The 18427-nt window shown below is 42.5% G+C and overlaps 1 protein-coding gene across 1 annotated transcript in view; it reads left to right on the forward strand.

Moving 5' to 3' along the window:
- Nucleotides 1–18427, forward strand: part of LOC124789746 — a 257297-nt gene that overhangs the window by 93702 nt on the left and 145168 nt on the right. The gene's annotated exons all lie outside the window — the stretch shown is intronic.

Raw genomic sequence — 18427 nt, forward strand, 5'->3', positions numbered from 1 at the left:
AAAATTATATATAAAAACAAAGATGAGGTGACTTACCGAACAAAAGCGCTGGCAGGTCGATAGACACACAAACAAACACAAACATACACACAAAATTCAAGCTTTCGCAACAAACTGTTGCCTCATCAGGAAAGAGGGAAGGAGAGGGGAAGACGAAAGGAAGTGGGTTTTAAAGGAGAGGGTAAGGAGTCATTCCAATCCCGGGAGCGGAAAGACTTACCTTAGGTGTGTCTGTATGTGTGGATGGATATGTGCGTGTGTGCGAGTGTATACCTGTCCTTTTTTCCCCCTAAGGTAAGTCTTTCCGCTCCCGGGATTGGAATGACTCCTTACCCTCTCCTTTAAAACCCACTTCCTTTCGTCTTCCCCTCTCCTTCCCTCTTTCCTGATGAGGCAACAGTTTGTTGCGAAAGCTTGAATTTTGTGTGTATGTTTGTGTTTGTTTGTGTGTCTATCGACCTGCCAGCGCTTTTGTTCGGTAAGTCACCTCATCTTTGTTTTTATATATAATTTTTCCGAACGTGTACTTAGACGCACTAGGTGACCATCTCATCTTACAAGAAAGGTTCATAAACAGGGATACATTATTTCCTGCGGCATTATTGTCCAATTTTGTTTGAGAATGTTCTTGTAGAATTTGGTACATAGATGGTGAGGGACCAGCACATTTTACTGCTGATGTGAGACAATGTCTAATGTGCCTGTTTGGTTCAAGATGGATAGATTGAGCAGGGCTTGTATCTTGGCCTCTAAGGTTATCTGATGTCAAATCATTTAGATTTTTCTGTCTGGTGTCTTATGAAAGATCGAAGAAGTGGAGCAGTGAATCATACAGCCTAGTCAAGCTTAGCAAGATGGTCCTGGGGTATTTGAAAGGATTTGTTACTCATTGCAGAGATGAGTGCAGTATAGCATCCAAATGTGAGGAAGAAACATGGAACATCAGAACACCTCCTTGGACAGGTGCGAGTGTATGGGAATACCCATGGGGGATATCTGGAGCATAATCATAAGTTAGTGTCAACTTATTGCTTCAGCACATGCCTTTTTTGCTCTACAAGTCTGTGAATCTCTCTCTCTCTCTCTCTCTCTCTCTCTCTCTCTCTCTCTCTCTCTCTCTCTAAGGCATCATCTGTAGTGAATGTGTGCCTGCCTTACCAGTATAAAATGAATCATTTTTACTCTGTGAAATTGCAACAGAAAGTTGGCAATGCAAAGCCTCAAGGTCCCCAATTAAAGGATTCCATGTGGTGTCCTGCTGATAAGGTCTTCAGGCAGTTGGTTGTCCAATGATTCCTTAATGATGGAATCACAAAAGTTTGGTGTAAGAGTCAGAATTTTTGTTCCAATACACATTGCCTGACAAAGAAAGTGAAGCATGCAGAAGTGGAGGAGGAAATGAAATGAAATTTTGTGGGTACTAGTTATTTCAGTTATAACAATATCGAGACAAATATACAAAGAAAGAACTTGGCAATATGGTCCCATTTACCAGTGTGAGAATGAACCATTCTTACATAGATGCATGCACTGATTTGGTTAGGATGGGGGCCCCTTACTGAGGCAAACTGAGCCACAACTGATGAACTGGTCCGTGAAATGCTGGTTCTGGAATGGAATTGATGTTCACACTGGTCCCACACGTTCTATTAGGGATAGATACAGGTATCTCGCTGGGCACAGAAGTATTTTAATGTCACACAGACAGTTCATAGAGACATGTACCGAGTGTGAACAAGTGATATTCTGTTGACAAATGGTACAGCAATATGATTGCACAAGTGGTAATACGTGAGGACAAAGAATTGTGATATACCATTGTGTCACTCATGTCATAAGAGTTCCCTTAATCATTAGCAGCTATGACCTGAAATTAATTCTGGTGGCTCTCCTCACCATGATGCCAGGAGTAACATCGCTTTGCCTCTCCAAAACATTGAAAGAATAGGACTTTTCCTCAGATCTCCACCATACTCCCCAACAGTGATAGCACAGAACTGCTATTCATCACTGATCATAACGTGATGTCATTCATCAGTGCTTGATGCTTCCTGCTCGTAGTACCCGTCCAATCGCAGCCATTTGTGTTGTGATGTTAACAGCAGCCTGTAATGAGATTATAGGTACTTTGTGTGGCTGCTGCTAGTCTTCGATCAATGGTACAAGATGAGAAAGACTGTTTTGGGAGTCCATTACTTTTCCTCGGATGGCAGGTAGATATGTGAAGGGGCTACAGTAAGTGTGGTTCGCTATATGACACCCATCCCTTGTGATGGTCAGACAAGGTAACCAGAATGTTGACGACAAGTATGCCTGCCCTCACGTTCCTATCAATTCCTACATCAGCCACTGTCACATCCAAATGCTTCACAAATCTGGTTGTTGTAAGTTTCAACCAGCTGGCCAAATGAAGACCCACAATGAGGCCCCTTTTAAACTCTGTTAGGTAGTTGTAATGCCATCTCACCCAAGTATGTGCATTACCGTGTTCATCATACACTACATCTGAAGCTGAAACTTCCTGGCAGATTAAAACTGTGTGCCCGACCGAGACTCGAACTCGGGACCTTTGCCTTTCGCGGGCAAGTGCTCTACCAACTGAGCTACCGAAGCACGACTCACGCACGGTACTCACAGCTTTACTTCTGCCAGTACCTCGTCCCCTACCTTCCAAACTTTACAGAAGCTCTCCTGCGAACCATGCAGAACTAGCACTCCTGAAAGAAAGGATATTGCGGAGACATGGCTTAGCCACAGCCTGGGGGATGTTTCCAGAATGAGATTTTCACTCTGCAGCGGAGTGTGCGCTGATATGAAACTTCCTGGCAGATTAAAACTGTGTGCCCGACCGAGACTCGAACTCGGGACCTTTGCCTTTCGCGGGCAAGTGCTCTACCATCCTTTCTTTCAGGAGTGCTAGTTCTGCATGGTTCGCAGGAGAGCTTCTGTAAAGTTTGGAAGGTAGGGGACGAGGGTACTGGCAGAAGTAAAGCTGTGAGTACCGTGCGTGAGTCGTGCTTCAGTAGCTCAGTTGGTAGAGCACTTGCCCGCGAAAGGCAAAGGTCCCGAGTTCGAGTCTCGGTCGGGCACACAGTTTTAATCTGCCAGGAAGTTTCATATCAGCGCACACTCCGCTGCAGAGTGAAAATCTCATTCTGGAAACATCCCCCAGGCTGTGGCTAAGCCATGTCTCCGCAATATCCTTTCTTTCAGGAGTGCTAGTTCTGCATGGTTCGCAGGAGAGCTTCTGTAAAGTTTGGAAGGTAGGGGACGAGGTACTGGCAGAAGTAAAGCTGTGAGTACCGTGCGTGAGTCGTGCTTCGGTAGCTCAGTTGGTAGAGCACTTGCCCGCGAAAGGCAAAGGTCCCGAGTTCGAGTCTCGGTCGGGCACACAGTTTTAATCTGCCAGGAAGTTTCATATCAGCGCACACTCCGCTGCAGAGTGAAAATCTCATTCTGGATACATCTGAAGCTGTTCATGCCTGTTCTATGCCCTACCCGGCCTTGTAGCAACACTATTTATACTGACCACACAAACTGCAACTTGTCCTTGGGCTCACTCAGTCCAACCTTCCACACTTTCCTGTCTCCCAGACCCAGTATCTGCATGTCTCCCATGCGTCTCATTTTCAGCTGTCCCAGTGTCCTCTTTCCTTCAGCTTCTCCATCCATTACAACCTTTATTACCTTGTTCTTCCCTCTCCTCCTCACATGTCCATACCATCTTAGTCTCTTGATTTTCACACTCGCTACGTCAGGTGGTTTGTATAATTGTCTGAGTTCTCTGTTTTTCCTTATTCCCCACTGTTCATTTTCTTTCACTGGTTCATATATTTTTCTCAGTACTTTATTTTCAAAAGTGATGAGTTTTTTCTCTGTTTTCTTTGTCAGGGTCCAAGTCTCACTTGCAAAGCACACTATTGGCTTGATGATGGTCTGCTTTATTCTTATTTTTGCTGCCTAGATAGTAACTTCGGTCTTATGATGTTGTGCATAGCTCGTAGACATCTTCCCCCAGCTTGAATTCTTGTTACTATCTCTTGTTCTATAAGGTTTTGCTGGTTGATGTTGACACCAAGGTACATGGATGTGTCTGTCTTCTGTATTTTTAGATTCCCGATTTTTAGATGGTTTGGTTCTAAGTGAGCTCTCCTTCCTACTACCATGAACTGTGTTTTACTTTCTTTCATACTTAGGCCTACTTTCTTAGCTTCTTCCATTAGCACAGTCCCCATTATCTCCAGGTCTTCCACGTTCTTTCCTGTCAGCCCAGTATCATCCACAAAAGCAAGGACATTTGTCTTTTTTCCTATGGTGACTCCTGTACTTTTACATGTTAATCTCCTCAGGGTGTCGGTGAAGGCCAAATTTAATAGGGTAAGTAGTAGTATATCATCTCCCTGTCTCACTCTTGTTTTTACTTCAAATGCTTCTGAGAACTCCCCCTGTACTTTCACTTAGTTAGCTTTATCAGCTTTTCAGGTATCCCACACTCTGCCATTATCCTCCACATTTCCTCTCTTACTATGCTGTCATATGCTTTGTTGAAATCTATAGACAGACAAAAGGTATTGTGATTGTGCTCCCACTTCTTATCTAATATTTGTCTTGTGTGAATATTTCGTCGATTGTTGAATTACCTTTTGGGGAACCGTGCTTGTGCTGTGTCTAATATTTCCTCAATGTATGGGTTGAGGCTGTTTAGTATAATTCTTAATATTACTTTATAGCAAGTGCATAGGAGAGATATCCGTCTGTTGTTCTGTGTCAGCATTTTGTCTCTTTTCTTGTATATGGGACATACAGCAGCAGTTTTCCATTCCTCCGGCATTACTTCTTTTCTCCATACCTCTTTTAACAGTTCAGATAACCATTCATGTATCTTCTCTCCCTCTTCTTTGATGAGCTCTACTGATATCATGTATATGCCAGGGGCCTTCCCACTGTTTAGTCTTTTTATTGCATCCTTCACCTCTCTGAGAGTTGATTCTTCGACTAATTGTTTTACATTGTGATTGTTTTCTGCCTTGTTTTCATTGTTGTAGGTATCTACTGGGTTGGTAACAACACTAAACATGAGAAATGGTAATGCACTCTGGTGGCTGTTTTATCTGCAACAGAGAATTGAAAATAAAATGTTCGGCAATAGTATGTTTGCTGGCTTGGAGGAAATGAGTATGTCAGTGGTGCTCCAAAATGTGCTCCTGAATGGTGTATGTCATTTTCCCTGTATAAGACTTGCCACAGTTGCACAGAATCCTGTAAATGTCTGCCTTACACAGCATTAAGTCATCCTTGAACTGATCCTAGAAGTCCCAAACAATCTGTGAAAGTACGACTGTCTGAGGACCTTATCAATTGGAATGGTGTTTCCAGCTGGACTCTGCAAGGACTCCTGTAAGCGGTAAACTTTGTGTATTGTGTAGGCCACATCCCGTTGTGATTCCGCATAATGTCGATAAAGTGACCTGCAACTGATGAAGGCACTGTTAGTGACACAAAGACACACAGCTGAAGCACATACACTCAATCAATTGGTGTACAGCAACTATAAGTACAATGTATATTTGCTGACAGTGTCTTAAATAGAGATGTTTGATATATAATCTCTAGTTGGCACCTGAAGATGATCAGAAGACTCCTGTCCAAAAGAATCGTGGCATAACAACGAAAAAAATCAGTTTTTGACAAAATAATGTAATGGGATGGATAAAAAATCTACTCACCAAGTGGCGACAGACAAAACATATGAAAGAAGGTTATAATTAGGCAAGCTTTCAAAGTCAGTGGCTGCTTCTTCAACCAGAAAGGTTGAAGGAGAAGGAAGAGGGGTGAAGGAAAAGGACTGGAGAGATCTAGGAAAAGGAGTAGATTTCGGGAAAGTCACCCAGAACCGTGCTTCAGATCAGACTTAGCAGACGGGATGAGAAGGAAAGACTGATTGTTGGGGGACTGCACTGGATGAGATTTGAAAACCTGAGAGATTAAAGGTGGAAGACAGGGTAATATGCTAGACAGAGATTACTGCTTAAACATTGTGCATGAGTTAATAAGAGTGAAAAGCAAAGTGCATTGTACGTAACAGAGGTGGTAGGGGATGGCAAAAAATTGGCATGTCAGAAAATGAAAGATGTAGAAAACTAAAATGGAGTGAAGAAAAGGAGGAGTTTCTGTGAAGAAATGCTGAGATGGAAGAAATTAACATAAATGAAGGTCAGGTGGGTGGCGAGAACCAAGAACACGTTGTTGCAATGCTTCCCACCTGCGAAGTTCTGAGACACTGGTGTCTGGGGGAAGAATCCAGATCGCGGGTGTGGTGAAACAGGCACCGAGGTCACGATTGTCACGTTGTAGAGCATGCTCTGCAACAGGATATTGTGTGTTGCCGGTATACACCCACTGCCTATGCGCATTCATCCTAGCTGATAGTTTGGTGGTAGTCATGCCAATGTAAAAGACTGAAGAGTGTTAAATAACAGCTGGTATATGATGTGTCATTTCACAGGTAGCTCTCCCTTTGATAATAGATGTTTTGCCAGTTACAGAGCTGGTATAGGCGGTGGTAGGAGGGTGTATAGGGCAAGTTTTGCAGCGGGGGTGATCACTGGGGTAGTAGCCATAGGATAGGGAAATATCCTGATGGGAAGTTACTGGCGTTTGGCAGTTCCATCAGTATTTCATAGAACAATCAGTATGTGGGGAAACTAATGAAAAATTGTGCTTATTTTATCATCTTCATTGATACAGTTTATTGTATCAAAGGACAGTTCAATCAAGAAAATTTGTAAATTATGAGATAGGAATGCTAACCAATACTTAGCTTCAGGATGTAAATGTTTGGTGATGTTGATGAACACATGTCAGAGTTACAAATAATTTTCTGATGAAGGCAATTACAGCTGAAGTAACCAATGTTCCTGAAATAAACCATTTCCAGCTGTATATGAACATTTATAGGAACATGACCAGTTTTGTGATTCCAGCTCACATCTTCAGATGTACATGTATCAGTAAAACATTTAAGCCCTGATATGGAAAGGAGGGGGACTCAACCTTCTCAAAGTAGTATATGGTTACCCACAACAAGCAGGGTGTCATAGTTCAAATTTTCAAATTGAACAGTCAAGATACAGAAGCGGCCACACTGAGAGAGTGCGGCCTTGCACAGCGAGGCGATTGGACGATTGCTGTCTGCCGCCTCCTGGTAAATGCCCGTTTATCATGTCAGTTTTGTGACTGCTCAATTTGAGCTATGATGCCCTGCTTGTTGCAGGTAACAGTATTTAATTTTGAGAAGGTTGAGTCCCCTTCCTTCCTGTATCAGGGCTTGAATGTTTTGCTGATGTATGTACACCTGAAGATGTGATTTGAAATCACAAAACTGGTTGTCTTCCTGTAAAAGTTCAAGTGCAGCCGAAAGCAGTTTATTTCAGGAACATGAACATATAAAAGCCTCGACACTATTGTAGCTTTAAAACTAGTAGGACCTTCCTCATGGAGGAAGGAGGGGTCATAATCTTGCTTTTCTTCTCGCCCCCCCCCCCTCCCCCATTTTTTTTGTCTGTCTGCTTTTTGAATTACTGCTCATTTGTACAGTACAGTTATATGAGGCACAAGTACAAAACTGTAGAATATTGGATTGGAGTTGGAAGTGCACTAAATTAAATCAGAGTATCAAAGACTCCCTTCATGTGCCAATTCCTAATAAATGTACTAAATGTTATTTCAGAATGCAAAAACATTAACAATAAGCTTTGCCATGAAAAATAATACCACTGTAGTGTGTAATATAAACAGTCAGCCTAACACCGTGTAGAAAATGCTCTCTTTTGGTATTATGTGGCAAATTTTTGTGGGTGAGTTTGATCCAGTGGAGGCAATTGGAGAAGGCTATTGAGAGTGTTGAGGCATACATGTGAACTATTTTTTATTCCTTTTTTATTAATTATTGCATGTGGACGATTTGGGGTCTTTGTGACAGAATGGTTCACTGGTATTACTTTAATATCTCTATTGTTCACATGCAAATGGTTAACATAGGAAATCAGGATTCCTTCCCTCCCAGCTCATGACAATTCATTTATCAACAAACACTGAAAATGTATTCACACACTGACCACTGATTCAATCCGGTTAAATACATCAAACTTGTCTGCTGATGTTTTGTGTTGGCTGATATCATTACTTTGATCATGGCTTGATAGGTTTCTCATAGTTTTTTGTAAACAGAAATCATCTGATATGCCCTTGAAAGTCTGGTTACTAGATTTAACATGTGCCCAAAATAATGATTATTACTATTATTATTATTATTATTATTATTATTATTAGTAGTAGTAGTAGTAGTTCAAGTGTGATGTTCCAGTCACTTATTTCTTATGTGCAAAGTGAATGTTTTCTTTCTTGCTGATATTGTTGGCTGGATATTATTCCTTCACTTGTTGACTTGCAGAATTTGTGTATTAATGCGTGAATAACTACTCCCATGTTTTATGATGTACCACTACTTTGTGCCAGTTGAGCACACAGTGGCTGCAGTTTAGCAGGTAGACTGAGGTGAGGAGTTATATTCGGGTCGAGGGAGAAAAGAGAGAGAAGGGGAGGGCTGTGGAGGAGGGGTGGTTGCCAGCTCCGAGGGAGGCAGCATATGTGCTGGATAGGAATGTGGGAGGGACTGATGGCAATTTTACAGGATAGGGATGTGATACAGAGTTGATGACTACATGCAGCACACAGTTACAGTGACTGTGATATCATGCATCAGTACCACACCACTGGCATCATAGCAATGGAATTGCAAGTTTATGTGAGATGCCAATAGCAGTTATGTGGGATCTCGCAGACCCAAAGAAGCATGTTCGTTGTCCTGTACTTCTAGTAGCTGTGGACCATGAGCACCCTCTGCTGTTGCGATATAGGATGGCCGGCAGCAGGAAAACTGCCCCATTCATGCTCAGAGCCACATCACTACATGGAGCTATGCGGACACCCCCTAGTCGCAGCCCCATCATTGCTGCTGCTGTAATAGCTGGAATCTTTTACTTACTGCATTATTTGTAATATCTTCATTCACTTGGAGAAATACAAGTTAAGTAAATCTTCCATTTGTTGTGTTAACTTGTTCGCTAATCATTTCTGTTCACGTTAGCAGAGACTGAGGCCAGGCGGATAACGGAAGCAAAGGATGCGCTGCAAGGATAGTTCCCATCTCTGTAGTTCAGAAAAGCTGGTGCTAGACAAGGAGGATCCAGATGATGCAGGATGTGAGGTAGCCATTGAACTCAAGCCCATTACGTTTAGCAGCATGTTCTGCCACTGAGTGATCAGATCTGCTGTAGTTCACAGTTTGGCAGTGGCCATTCATTATGGTGGACAGCTGGTTGTTGGTCGTGCCCACATGAAATGCTGTGCAGAAATTGCAGCAGGGTTGGTATGTGATATAGCTGCTTTGATAGGTGCCCATACCACTGGGATAAGGCAAACTATGACAGGACTAGAGTAGGATTTGCTGGGTTTGTGAATCAACCATGTCTTTCGCCTTGGTCTGTCATAGGGATATGACCTCTGTGCAAGGGCTTGGGAGCGGGAGTGGTGTAGGGTTGGGCCAGGATGATGCATAGGTTGGTTGGGAAGGATTGTGTTTAGAATGTTCATCATTTCCAGGCTCACTGATAAATATTCAAAGCGCTGGTGAAAGATGTGGTTCAGTTGATTCAGTCTAGGATGATATTGGGAAATGGTCCCAAGAAGGGCAGCTAATTTTGTACTATCATGAAGTAGGGGAGAGAATGTCATGGATATGGTAAGTGAGTTGGGGTGGAAGTCATTAAAACAAAGACTTTTTTGATGCAGTAAGATCTTCTCCTTTGCAGCTGTCTTTTAGGTGGTGGTATCAGTATTGTATCATCAGTGTAGTGAATGTTTTTGATGAAGACTCTGTTAATCTAAATGTCTTTTCATATATCACAAATGGATTCCTGAAATATAGTCTCTTGAGTATAAATTGAATATCAGAAGTGTCAGAAAGCATACTTGTTCAACCTCTGTACACGTATTAACCAAGTTAGTGGCTTCCTTATCAAAGGCTTTTTCACCTCTTCCAATAATAAAACTGTAAAACTATCATGATGTGTCTGCTTGGCTGTTTGAACATGCTAATCTCCAAAACTACTATATGAATTTTAATGGGGTTTTCACAGGTACCTTGAGTGAAGCTTGGGGTACTATGTAGGCATGATTTCATCAAAGGGAGATCACGGGAAAATAAGATATTGTAATTTAAAGTTTTATGTGAAATCTTCATGCTTGTCTGTCTAGCTGTTTGAAAATGTTAATCTCCAAAACTACAAGACTGATTTTCAGTGGTTTTAATAGGCACCTGAGCATAGCTTGTGGCAGTGTATAGGCCTTATTTCATTAAAATCTGAGCTTAGTAGTTCAGACATTTAATTATCAGGGCATAGTACACCAAACACCAAAGAATCAAAAGGTGGCACTGTCAATCAGTGATATGTGTTTTTGGAAGTTTCATCAGTGACAGAATTAAGCACCACAATCTTATCTTCACGAATACAAACTAGCAGCCAATTTACTTGGGTAAGGGATTCACTGATTTTGTTTAATGGTTTAAAAACTTAACATCATTGCTTTGCTTCTTTTGATAGGTTTTATTAATACCCGTTGCTAGGAAAAACTATTTTACAAAGTTTGCTTTGTGATTTGATTAGCTACTTATTACATTCTGATTTTTTTCTATTTACATATAAAAGTCCTGAAAAATGGTCAATTCTTTCTGGATACTTTAGAATAGTTAAAAAGACTGAGGACTGTGCAGTCTGAAGGCCGATGAAGACCATGAGGTGAGGCTTGTTGTGGCTCGAGAACATCAGTTGCTCTTTGGAAACTTTTTCTTAAAGTGAGGCAGAGTGTATTTCTGAAGAACAGCGTCATGCATTATGTTGCTCTTCAGAACCCTTCACTCACAGAGACTTAAAGTTGTAGTTGCTCTTCCGGTGGCCATCTCTTCACGGTTCTCTCCCATGTTAGTGAAGCAAATAAGCAGTTTGTTCAGTCCTCAGTCATACTGCTTCAAATGTAAACAAAGAAGCTTTATAAGTCAAGAATATACTGCTTCAAATGTAAACAAAGGAGCTTTATAAGTCAAGAATAAATTCCACATGTTTGAAGTCTTGGGCACAGCTATAAATAAATACCCAGCCAATGACAGACATCTCAACTAGTAATTAATGAAACAGAGGCCTACAATTTTATTTTGATTGTAGCATTTTTCCCTTGAATTTGTATCCAAACACTTCCTAAACCCAAACTGTGCACTACCAATGAATTTCTGACATTTTTCTTGTAACATGGATTGATAACTTTCAGAAAATTTTTAAGGAGTGGCTCATAAGACTAATGAGTCTGTGATCATATTCCTACACATTCGTCTGTTTTGGTTAGGAAATAGAAGTTGATAATACAGGGAAGAGTGTTACCTGTATCACAATTTTTTTCGAAAGTTTGTTTAAGACTCTGATACCTTGTTCATCAAGTTTAAAGAGTTCTTCTGGAATTTCATTATTGCTTTATTGGTATTTGAGTTTCACAGTATTGACACCACCCCCCAAGAACCAGCTGCAAAGGAGCCACTACCCCCCCCCCCCCCCTTTTCCCCTACTCACCGTCTCCGATTATCATCCTAGACTGCAGCAACTGAACCATGTCCTTTGCCAGGGCATCGCTATTTACCATCATGTCCAGAAATGAGGGACATCCTACTCACAGTCCTTCCCACACTTCCGAAACTGTATTCTGCCAGCCACCCAACTTAACCCAATGTCCTGATCCACCACTACATCACTCACTTCCAACCCCTTGCCACAGGTGTTGAAGGCACAGGTACAAGACCTGCTCTATTCACCCACGCAGCGCATGATACTTCAGCCCTGTCACAGGTTTGGCCTGTCCCATCAGAGGTTGTGGCACATGTGAAAACAGTTATACCATACACCAGCCCTGCTGCAAATTCTGTCCAGCATTTTATGTGGGTATGGCCACCGACCATCTGTCCACCAGAAAGAATAGCCACTGTCTAAGTGTGGTCAAAAGCAGAGTTCGCAACCCAATAGTGGAACATGCTGCTGAGACAACATGCTGGAGTTCAGTGACTGCTTCATAACCCATGTCATCTGGATCCTTTCACCCAGCACTAGCTTTTTTAAACTATGAAGATGGGGGCTGCACAGTGTAGGGGCACAGCGCTCTCTCTCTCTCTCTCTCTCTCTCTCTCTGTATATGTGTGTGTGTGTGTGTGTGTGTGTGTGTGTGTGTGTGTGTGTGTATGGACACATGCACGCGTGCTCGTGCATGGGTTTGCATGCGTGCACATGTGTGTGCACATGCTCTAGCTCATTAAAGATTTTACCTGAAAACTAACAACATTTTCATTCTTTTTTGTGGGCCTGTCGACGACTCAGTGCCTTTACTATCAGGTGAGTTGTCTGTTAACAACTCAGTGCTTATAGGGCGAGTTGTCTCCTTTACTGCTTTAAGTACTCCAATGTATTGTCATTTCTTTTAGTCTATAACCTTGACTCTTTTTCAGCTCATTGTCAGCATATGTCTTTGCCATACGATTCAATGAGTGAGAGAAGTTGGATGAGGACCCTTCTTGGGAGTTAACTGGATCTTCTATTACTGCTTGATAGATTGATGTCTTGCTTATAAGTTGATAGCACGTCTCAAAAATGAGATCGACAGGAAGTGCAAAATGGCTAAGCAGGCATGGCTAGAGGACAAATGTAAGGATGTAGAGCCTTATCTCACTAGGGGTAAGATAGATACTGCCTACAGGAAAATTAAAGAGACCTTTGGAGAAAAGAGTACTACTTGAATGAATATCAAGAGCTCAGGTGGAAACCCAGTTCTAAGCAAAGAAGGGAAAGCAGAAAGGTGGAAGGAGTATATAGAGGGTCTATACAAGGGTACTTGAGGACAATATTATGGAAATGGAAGAGGATGTAGATGAAGATGAAATGGGAGATATGATACTGCGTGAAGAGTTTGACAGAGCACTGAAAGACCTAAGTCGAAACAAGGCCCCAGGAGTAGACAACATTCCATTAGAGCTACTGACAGCCTTGGGAGAGCCGGTCCTGTCAAAACTCTACCATCTGGTGAGCAAAATGTATGAGACAGGTGAAATACCCTCAGACTTCAAGAAGAACATAATAATTCCAATCCCAAAGAAAACAGGTGTTGACAGATGTGAAAATTACCAAACTATCAGTTTAATAAGTCATGGCTGCAAAATACTAACGCGAATTCTTTACAGATGAATGGAAAAACTGGTAGAAGCTAACCTCGGGAAAGATCAGTTTGCATTCAATAGAAATATGGGAACACATGAGGCAATACTGACCCTACGACTTATCTTAGAAGCTAGATTAAGAAAAGGCAAACCTATGTTTCTAGCATTTGTAGACTTAGAGAAAGCTTTTGACAATGTTGACTGGAATGCTCTCTTTCAAATTCTGAAGGTGGTAGGGGTAAAATACAGGGAGCGAAAGGCTATTTACAATTTGTACAGAAACCAGATGGTAGTTATAAGAGTTGAGGGACATGAAAGGGAAGCAGTGGTTGGGAAGGGAGTAAGACAGGGTTGTAGCCTCTCCCTGATGTTATTCAATCTCTATATTGAGCAAGCAGTAAAGGAAACAAAAGAAAAGTTCGGAGTAGGTATTAAAATCCATGGAGAAGAAATAAAAACTTGAGGTTCGCCGATGACATTGTAATTCTGTCAGAGACAGCAAAGGACTTGGAAGAGCAGTTGAACGGAATGGACAGTATCTTGAAAGGAGGATATAAGATGAACATCCACAAAAGCAAAACGAGGATAATGGAATGTAGTCGAATTAAATCGGGTGATGCTGAGGGAATTAGATTAGGAAATGAGACACTTAAAGTAGTAAAGGAGTTTTGCTATTTGGGGAGCAAAATAACTGATGATGGTCGAAGTAGAGAAGATATAAAATGTAGACTGGCAATGGCAGGGAAAGCGTTTCTGAAGAAGAGAAATTTGTTAACATCGAGTATAGATTTAAGTGTCAGGAACTCGTTTCTGAAAGTATTTGTATGGAGTGTAGCCATGTATGGAAGTGAAACATGGACGATAAATAGTTTGGACAAGAAGAGAATAGAAGCTTTCAAAATGTGGTGCTACAGAAGAATGCTGAAGATTAGATGGGTAGATCACATAACTAATGAGGAGGTATTGAATAGGATTGGGGAGAAGAGGAGTTTGTGGCACAACTTGACTAGAAGAAGGGATCGGTTGGTAGGACATGTTCTGAGGCATCAAGGGATCACCAATTTAGTATTGGAGGGCAGCGTGGAGGGTAAACATCATAGAGAGAGCCCAAGAGATGAATACACTAAGCAGATTCAGAAGGATGTAGGCTGCAGTACGTACTGAGAGATGAAGAACGTACTGAGAGATGAAGAAGCTTGCACAGGATAGAGTAGCATGGAGAGCTGCATCATACCAGTCTCAGGACTGAAGACCACAACAACAACAACAACAACAACAACAGCACAGAAATGTAGATGTTCTATTATGCTAGTATATTTAGGCAACTGTTTATAGCCAGATCACAGCCTGGCAAGCCGAAAATACTGTCAACTAAATAATTACACTCCTGGAAATGGAAAAAAGAACACATTGACACCGGTGTGTCAGACCCACCATACTTGCTCCGGACACTGCGAGAGGGCTGTACAAGCAATGATCACACGCACGGCACAGCGGACACACCAGGAACCGCGGTGTTGGCCGTCGAATGGCGCTAGCTGCGCAGCATTTGTGCACCGCCGCCGTTAGTGTCAGCCAGTTTGCCGTGGCATACGGAGCTCCATCGCAGTCTTTAACACTGGTAGCATGCCGCGACAGCGTGGACGTGAACCGTATGTGCAGTTGACGGACTTTGAGCGAGGGCATATAGTGGGCATGCGGGAGGCCGGGTGGACGTACCGCCGAATTGCTCAACACGTGGGGCGTGAGGTCTCCACAGTACATCGATGTTGTCGCCAGTGGTCGGCGGAAGGTGCACGTGCCCGTCGACCTGGGACCGGACCGCAGCGACGCACGGATGCACGCCAAGACCGTAGGATTCTACGCAGTGCCGTAGGGGACCGCACCGCCACTTCCCAGCAAATTAGGGACACTGTTGCTCCTGGGGTATCAGCGAGGACCATTCGCAACCGTCTCCATGAAGCTGGGCTACGGTCCCGCACACCGTTAGGCCGTCTTCCGCTCACGCCCCAACATCGTGCAGCCCGCCTCCAGTGGTGTCGCGACAGGCGTGAATGGAGGGACGAATGGAGACGTGTCGTCTTCAGCGATGAGAGTCGCTTCTGCCTTGGTGCCAATGATGGTCGTATGGGTGTTTGGCGCCGTGCAGGTGAGCGCCACAATCAGGACTGCATACGACCGAGGCACACAGGGCCAACACCCGGCATCATGGTGTGGGGAGCGATCTCCTACACTGGCCGTACACCACTGGTGATCGTCGAGGGGACACTGAATAGTGCACGGTACAAACCGTCATCGAACCCATCGTTCTACCATTCCTAGACCGGCAAGGGAACTTGCTGTTCCAACAGGACAATGCACGTCCGCATGTATCCAGTGCCACCCAACGTGCTCTAGAAGGTGTAAGTCAACTACCCTGGCCAGCAAGATCTGAGGATCTGTCCCCCATTGAGCATGTTTGGGACTGGATGAAGCGTCGTCTCACGCGGTCTGCACGTCCAGCACGAACGCTGGTCCAACTGAGGCGCCAGGTGGAAATGGCATGGCAAGCCGTTCCACAGGACTACATCCAGCATCTCTACGATCGTCTCCATGGGAGAATAGCAGCCTGCATTGCTGCGAAAGGTGGATATACACTGTACTAGTGCCGACATTGTGCATGCTCTGTTGCCTGTGTCTATGTGCCTGTGGTTCTGTCAGTGTGATCATGTGATGTATCTGACCCCAGGAATGTGTCAATAAAGTTTCCCCTTCCTGGGACAATGAATTCACGGTGTTCTTATTTCAATTTCCAGGAGTGTATATTGCATGGAACGTCCACATTGCTGTTCTTTTCATTTATAAAATACATTTTGGGCATATTGCTAAACAACAAATATGGTCCATTGTAGTGTCCTGAGTGTAGTGTAATTGAGTCCCCTTACACACATGGTATTCTTACCAGATAGAATTGCTGGAGGACATCATAAGAGTCCCAAGAAGGGCAGCTAATTTTGTACTATCATGAAATAGGGGAGAGAATGTAGTGGATATGATAAGTGAGTTGGGATGGAAGTAATTAAAACAAAGACTTTTTTGATGCAGTGAGATATTCTCATGAAATTTTAATCACCAATTTTCTCCTCTGAATGTGAAAATATTTTATTGACTTCAGCTTACACAGGTAAAATGATGATTGTAATGAAATAAGAGAAACAGGAGCATTTAAGTGTTCATTTTTCCCATGCACTGTTTTCTGTTAGAGAGTGGAACAGTAGAGAAATAGTCTTAAGGTGGTTCGATGAACCCTCTGCCAGACACTTCATTGTGAATTCCAGAGTATTCAAACAATGGAAAATCCAGGATGGAATGTAACAAAATTATGAAAGGGATAGTTGTTACCACATAGCGGAGATGCTGAATTGCTGGTAGGCCCAACAATAGATTGTCACAAAATAAGCTTTCGGCCAACAAGGCCTTTGTCAAAAATAGACCCCCCCCCCCCCCCCCACACACACACACACACACAAGCAACTCCACCCTCACAGCCATACTCTCATGGCAGCTGAAGCCAGAATAGTGCCAGAGCCTGTGTCGTGTGTGAATGAGTGTGCTTGAGTGTGTGTGTGTGTGTGTGTGTGTGTGTGTGTGTGTGGTCTATTTTTGACAAAGGCCTTTTTGGCTGAAAGCTTTTTTTTTATGGCAGTCTTTTTGTTGTGCCTATATGCGACTCAGCATCTCCGCTATATAGTGAGTAGCAACTATCCTTTCCGTAATATTGTTCCAGAGTATTCATGTAGACGTAGATTGAGTTTCAGTGACAACACTTGTCTCAGCTGATCGTCCTGCTTTGCTGCCCGAGTTGTCTCCTTTACAACTCTCATTCTTCAGTCTGCCAGTGTTTCCCTCTTATCCTTGGAAAACTGAAATGAATTATTTCTCTGTATCTCACTGGATTGGTAATCATGAAAGATATGCTACGGTGAAGAATGGCATAGAGACAGCCTTGGTCTTATTTCCAGAAAGGGATTTCCACTTCACGATGTAATGTGAGCTTAAATGTACCTGCTTCTTGAGTAAGTTAATTTGTCAATAAGTTCTCATTCACCTCTGTAAATTAGCAATTCTGACTTGCTTACAATGTAGAGCCAAAATAACCCTGTAACTCAGTGTAGACATGGACTCATTATCCTCTGCACCTTCTTTTATACTGGAAGTATAAATTCGAATAATGTTGCAATTTTCTACAAAATGGTGGAGAAATATGTTTTCGGTAATGAGATTGTATTGAACTAATCAGATTATATTAAACTTGTATTATTATACAGAAATAACACTTCACACATAGATGAATAGCAACTTCATACAAAGATGAACTGTAACATTGTATTTGCTCAGTACATCAAACTGGGCGGTTCATAACAGAAGACATATATCAAAACCAATGAAAGCTATGTACAGAATGACCCTCAGACTCTCCAGGTATCAGTGACATCATCATGAGTGTCCCCAAAGTCCTCCTTCCATGGATCACGCTGTCTCTAAGGCAAGATCTGAGGACACAGAATAAACCACAGACCAGCAGGTACTGTGATGCTTAGTAAAAGTTTAAGGCAGGATCTGAGGACACAGAATAAACCACAGACCAGCAGGTACTGTGATGCTTAGTAAAAGTGCTATTACCATCCCATCTTGCAGATATGGTCAGTCCATCTGACTCCAGATTAAATACACAGAAGGAAAAGAGACTTCCAAACAGCATATTATACTAAATTCTTTACTTAAATAAACTTTTATGGTGGCGATCATCATTTGTTGGTTTGATAGATGCTGTGCAACACATCAATTCACTAAAGCGATATGTTGTACTGCAGTGCTCTAATGACACTGATAGATTACAGCTGGTTGCTGTATAAGGACTCCAAGTGGCCATTTTTGGTTGAAGTAATGTTTGGTAGTTAGACAGAATACAAATGTGTACAGAATATTGTGCTCTCTCAGCTTATTGACTGGACAATACTCAGAATAGTACAGAAAATTGAAAGAAAAGGGGGATAAGAGGAAAAACCATCAGTTCAGTTGTGTACTTTGCATTGTATTTCATTTTATGAGTTGATACTTCGATTTCAAAAAATAGCT

The sequence above is a fragment of the Schistocerca piceifrons genome, chromosome 3, assembly GCF_021461385.2.
Source record: "Schistocerca piceifrons isolate TAMUIC-IGC-003096 chromosome 3, iqSchPice1.1, whole genome shotgun sequence".
Taxonomy (NCBI): Eukaryota; Metazoa; Arthropoda; class Insecta; order Orthoptera; family Acrididae; genus Schistocerca; species Schistocerca piceifrons.